The sequence below is a fragment of the Solea senegalensis genome, linkage group LG1, assembly GCF_019176455.1.
Source record: "Solea senegalensis isolate Sse05_10M linkage group LG1, IFAPA_SoseM_1, whole genome shotgun sequence".
NCBI classification, from domain to species: domain Eukaryota; kingdom Metazoa; phylum Chordata; class Actinopteri; order Pleuronectiformes; family Soleidae; genus Solea; species Solea senegalensis.
The window spans coordinates 20,030,080-20,036,079 of NC_058021.1; the positions used below are offsets into that span (position 1 = coordinate 20,030,080).

The following is a 6,000-nucleotide window of genomic DNA, read 5'->3' on the forward strand; positions in this document are numbered from 1 at the left end:
TGATGATGCCTGGGATTCATTTGAACATTCTGAAGCCGTTTGTAAAACTGCTAGTTTTGCTGTGGATGCTGCGATTTCAGCATCAATCTCAAGCTGCTCTCTTTTCCTTCGTAGCTCTGCTTCTTGCTTCCCCACAGCATGGTTTTCCTTTAACACTGCAGATCGGGCAAGAAGTGCAGCCTTTCCTGCCTCTGCTTTGATGTGAGCTGGTGCCGTGGTTTGACCACTTTTGCTGCTTTTCCCACTGCATTTGCTTTTTTGGTGAGAACGTTTACTGGCAACATTTGATATCCTGTCGTCAGGATGAACATCATCCACACCACCGACGTTTTTTCATTATTTCTCAACCATTGTTTAACATCATCAATGAACCCATTTTCAATCAATATTTTTGCAGCAAACCATGTATTTTGTTTCCCAGTTTCTTCAGAGGGCATTAAATGCACCAGCGAACCATGATCAGTTTTTGCTTCTTGACACAAATGAAGAATGTTTTACCTCTGCAACACTCCTTTTATACATATGCTCTTCACTTACCTTTCTTATATTTTTTACCTTGTTTAATTCTCTCCAAATCTTCAACAAAAGCCTTATGTGTTAATTTAACCGTTGTTTTACCTTTACCCAAGTGTGTTTCGTTTGAATTGAGTGAAAAACAGAACCAAGAGAGTTGGTGTACAGAGAGAAGAGGAGAGGGCCCAAGACAGAACCCTGAGGGACCCCAGTAGTTAGAGGACAGGGTTCCGACACAGATCCTGTCCAGGTTACTCTGTATGTTGGGTTTTCAAGATAGGAGCGTTGTATGCAGTCACCAAACATTTTTTGCGCTCTTAACAAATAAGCGACCATTCCAAAATGACGACAGCGACGCAGACGGCGGTCAAAAACTGTGCTTCCTCAGTAAGCAGCACACCTGCTGAGTAATAACCTGCTATTCTATTGAGCCATTTCCTGCACCCCACAGTACCGCCCGCCACCTACTGTGGCTTCCAGGTATTATATAAAATAAAACAAACGCATAAACCCAAAAAATGGTACAAAGGCAGCGACAGAGAGGAAGAATATGCATGAGACGTATGAGAGAGAGCAAGCCACCAATGTAATCTTAATGTTTAATACTCAATATTTAATCAGATATCCTCTAATTAACTGTTTAATAACACTTTGCAGCGATTAAAGGTTTATGGTCTACTTTCATTACCATAACCTCCAAATGTATACATGACTGATCTCCTCCTCCTCCTCGCTCTGTGGTCCTAATGGGGGCATGAATGATTAAAGTGACTGTGAGGCAGATCCACTCTGTGTCAAAGTTCAAACACAGGGCTGCAAGTCAATTAAGTCCATTTTAACGCAGAGGTGACCTCCGTCGACGTTCATTTATTCATCTGTTGTGTCACCCACGGCCTTCACTCCTAGAAAGTTCCACACTCTCCAGAACTCAGAGTCAGTGTTCTCAGAGTCTCTGGCTGTCGGGAGCAGACAGAAGGTTTTTGCTTTCCCTCACAGAAAGCCTGGCACACCTCGAATGGCGCCGTTGCAGATTCTAATTTGCAGCTTTTCTGGTTATTGCCAGATGCAAGTATCAGCAAAGTTACCCTAACCCAGCACAGCCTGTCTGGTAAACTCACCAGGCTTCTTCTGTCTGTGCTCCCAAGACGCTGCTGCGTCTCCTGTCGTTTTATCACAATAAAAGTGTGATTACAAGCTCCAGCACATTCTACAGAACATTATGTCTCGGTCCTGAATCTGGATCTGAAAATAATCTGTTATGTCAGTCATATTATCAGATCTGACAGAGGGAGCGCTTGGGCGTATACATGCGTAGCACATTGAATTAACCTCAGAGACTTTTCAGTCACACTCCAACTGTTTTGAAGCCTGTTGCTCTTGTCTCTACGGAAGCCCATTTCAAACATTTTTACAAACATTGCCATTAAGGCGCATGCACACTTTTTATCTCATAATTTCGACTTTTTTTATCTCATAATTCCAACTTTTTTATCTCATAATTCAGACTTATGTCATAATTCAGACTTTTTTATCTCATAATTCAGACTTTTTTATCTCATCATTTCGACTTTTTATCTCATAATTCTTTTTTTATCTCATAATTCAGACTTTTTTTATCTCATCATTTCATTATCTCATAATTTCAACTTTTTATCTCACAATTCAGATTTTTTATCTCATAATTCAGACATTTTTATCTCATAATTCAGACTTTTTTATCTCATCATTTCGACTTTTTTATCTCATAATTCAGACTTTTTTATCTCATAATTCAGACTTTTTATCTCATGGTTTGAATTTTTATCTCATAATTTAGACTTATCTCATAATTTCGACTTTTTATCTCATAATTCAGCTTTTTATCTCATAATTCATAATTCAGACTTTTTATCTCATCATTTTTATCTCATAATTCAGACTTTTTTATCTCATAATTCAGACTTTTTTATCTCATCATTTCGACTTATCTCATAATTTCAACTTTTTATCTCATAATTTCGACTTTTTTATCTCATAATTCCGACTTTTTTATCTCATAATTTTGACTTATCTCATAATTAGCTCATTCAACAGCTGGTGTAACAATGCAAATTTCCCCACTGCGCGACAAATAAAAGACTACCTTATCTTATCGTATCTTAATTTCAACTTTTTATCTCATATTTACGATGGTGTGAATGTGATGGACATTTGTTTATATTTAAAAGGTGCACACAGCACAGCTGTTTAAATTTCAGCCCATCTTCATTTCTCTTGTGATGGGTGGGTTAGATATACACCTTAAAGAGAGAGACGTCCACTCCCCTACACGGAGTTTGAACATGCATCGAAATAAATTCTCCTCCCACCGTATCAAAGAATGCAATACATTTCTGATGGAGCTGTAAGCTTTTTGAGTTATAATCAACCCTGTTTGATGTATGCAGGTTGGTGAGTGGGTGCTCAATATGGTGATGTAATCAAAGTGAACACACTAATGTTCTCGTCTCTGCAGATTCGTCATCATACGGTATTGGCGTGTTTCCACTAGCTTGACAAGCTTTATTTTTTTTTAGTACCTGCCGGCCACTGATTGGTCAGAGTGCCATGACAGGAAGAGACGTCCGACACATGAATTAAACCGAACAATGAAGCTCTGTAGATCAGTTAAAAAGACTTAACAATCCTAAAAACGTGGGTTAATCTCCAACAATAACTAGACAAATGTCTCAAATCTCAATATTTAACGACAGCACTGCTGATCGCAAGCGGCATCACAAACCCTGCCCGCCGAAGAGTACTGAAGAAATATTTTTAATTAACTGAGTCTAATGATTCAGTTACTGTGGAAGCCCATTTCCACCAGTAATATTTAGCCTTGGTAATAAAAATATTCTCTAAATTATGGAATAAAAAGTTGTAATTATGCGATAAAAGGTTGAAATTATGAGATAAAAAGGTGTAATTATTCGATAAAAGGTTGAAATTATGGGATAAAAAGTTGTAATTATGCGATAAAAGGTTGAAATTATGCGATAAAAGGTTGAAATTATGGGATAAAAAGTTGTAATTATGCGATAAAAAGTTGTAATTATGCAATAAAAGGTTGAAATTATGGGATAAAAAAATTGAAATTATGAGATTAAAAATCGAAATTATGAGATTAAAATTTTAAATTATGAGATAAAAATTTAAATTATGAGATAAAAAATTGAAATCATGAGATTAAAAATTGCAATTATGAGATAAAAAGTCGAAATTATGAGATTCAAAGTTAAAATTATGAGATTCAAAATTAAATTTATAAGATTAAAAATTGAAATTATGAGATAAAAAGTCAAAATAATGTGATAAAATGTAATGTAAATCTTTATTCTGCTATAACTATAAGATTGTCGGTGTATTTCTCAGTGTTGGTATCAGAGCACCACACAGTCAGACATGTTTGGGCATTTGTGTGCGACAGCAACAGCAGAAGTGCTTATTGAAAAAAAATGATTCCAAATTCCATCAAAAATATCATTATGGCTTCTCCCACCTGAGCACCAGTGCCACCAAAACAGCGGCAAAGAGACGTTTTAAGGTCAGCAGCACGGTCGGAGCACAGCTTGGTCCTTGTGTCTGTGACATTGTCTGCTGTTAGTTACTGTAGCTCTTTTTCAGTTAAACGCAGCTGCTGCTGCTGCTGCTGCTGATGTGAAGTGGAGGCGGAGGCGGCAGTTGTGCCAAAGCGGTAAAATAAAGGGCTAAGTACCTGCAATTCAATACACTTCTTACTGTGTGTTCGCACAGGACGCGGCGTGATCCGTCACGTCGCTTCTAATGATCCCCACGATCATTTTTTATGCATTTCATTTTCCAGAAGCCAGCGTATTTTCTGCTGGAAGAGAACAGAGCAGCAGCAGCAGCAGCAGCAGCTGCTGCTATATTTCCTTTCAACATCAACCATGACTTAAGTTACTCAGTGAAAGTAGAAGCTTGGAGTTACCATACAAATACAGCGGATATTATCATAGCTGTGTTTTTGTCCGCATTCCTTAAACCAATTAATGTTAATTTTTGATTTAGTTTATGATTGAAATATCATTTAGGTTTAGTCCACTAAATATAATCATATTCTAATATCTATTCTTTAATATCTATTAATATGTTATTGCGTGGGTTTGGATTTACAACACTGATATAAACCGTATTTTCAAATATAATTAAAACAGTTTTGTTGTTTCAACAATTTAAAGACAGTGAAACATGAACACTTGGCCTTGTTATCTTCGGCGTGACAGCTGGTATTTTAATGTAGAAGCTAGAATTAGCAGCGTGCGTTGGTGGTTTGTGTTTGAACTGCATATTAAGTTTAGCGACAGCGCCAACGACAGCTGTGTGTGATTTACTGAATCTTTGCACTCAGGTTTGTTGTGTTTTTGTCCTCTGAGTTTTGTCTCTGCATGGTTTTCAAACGGTTTTGTCTTCTGGAAACATCGCACATGTCGTGTTGACGTTCAGGTCTCAAAGACGTCTGGATCTCTTTTTATTCTTCTTCTCTTCTGGTTGTTCGGGCCCAAGCACAAATGTTTTTGGCAAGTGGGCTTACTCCAAAGTTAGTTGAGGATTTTTTGGGAAATTTTGCCAAAATTGTGTTAATTTTTGTTATTTTTTCTATCGTGTCTAAGTCGCACATAGTTGTTCTATTTTAACCGAACGTGGTACACTTGCTTGTTGCTCTCATGATTCCAAACAAATTTCTAATGTACTTCTATTAGCCCCGCCCACCCAGAACCGGAAGTCGACCCTTTTGGATAAACAAAAGTATTTGAATGAACTCCTCCTAGTAAGTTTGAGCTAGCCGCGCCAAACTCGGTCCATATGTTCTAGACAAGTTATTAACTAAAAGTCTTCAAAGGATTTTCTCTACGTCAAAAGGCGTGGCCTTGGCGCGCCAACAAATTTGGCGTTAAAATGGCAAGTACTTTAAAATTCCATGTCGTTTTTATCCATTGACGAAAGTGTCAGTTGAAAGTTTCCAGATGTTCCAGATGTAACAGTTGACAGTAGTTCGTGCTTAGCTTTTACGCAGTTATTTTTTGTCTCATCACTAACTCCTCTCAGTTCTCCGGTGTGTAAACCAGATCTGCTTCCTGTTGTGGACTGAATATCTTGCTATTTTGCTTCTGTCATGCTTGTGGGTTCCTCTCTGCCGGTGCACTACACACACACACACACACACACACGCAGTTACAGAATATAAAGTAAATGATGTGAAGACATTCACTTTTCATAGAAAGCGTTCTTTAAAAGCTAAGAACCCCATCAGGAAGAAAGAGCTAACAATAAAAGCTGGGTGAGATCAAAAGGGGAATGTCCTCAAGACAAGTTTGGGAGACGGTTTTCGAGACGTGTTCTCAACAGAGATGAGTCTTCAAGAGTTTCTTGAAGAGAGAAAGAGAGCGAGACCTCTGCTCTGGTAGCTCTGGGAAGCTTGTTGTGGAACCACAAATGAGAACAATGTGG

At 37.9% G+C, this 6,000-nt stretch overlaps 1 protein-coding gene across 1 annotated transcript in view; it reads left to right on the forward strand.

Annotated features, from left to right (window-relative positions):
- LOC122775900 (cadherin-6-like) overlaps positions 1-5,719 on the forward strand; it is a 98,622-nt gene extending 92,903 nt beyond the window's left edge. Inside the window, exon 13 of the mRNA XM_044036118.1 lies at positions 5,696-5,719. The gene's annotated coding sequence lies outside the window, so the exon portion shown is untranslated. The remainder of the gene's footprint in view (positions 1-5,695) is intronic.
- The last annotated feature ends 281 nt before the right edge of the window (positions 5,720-6,000 follow it).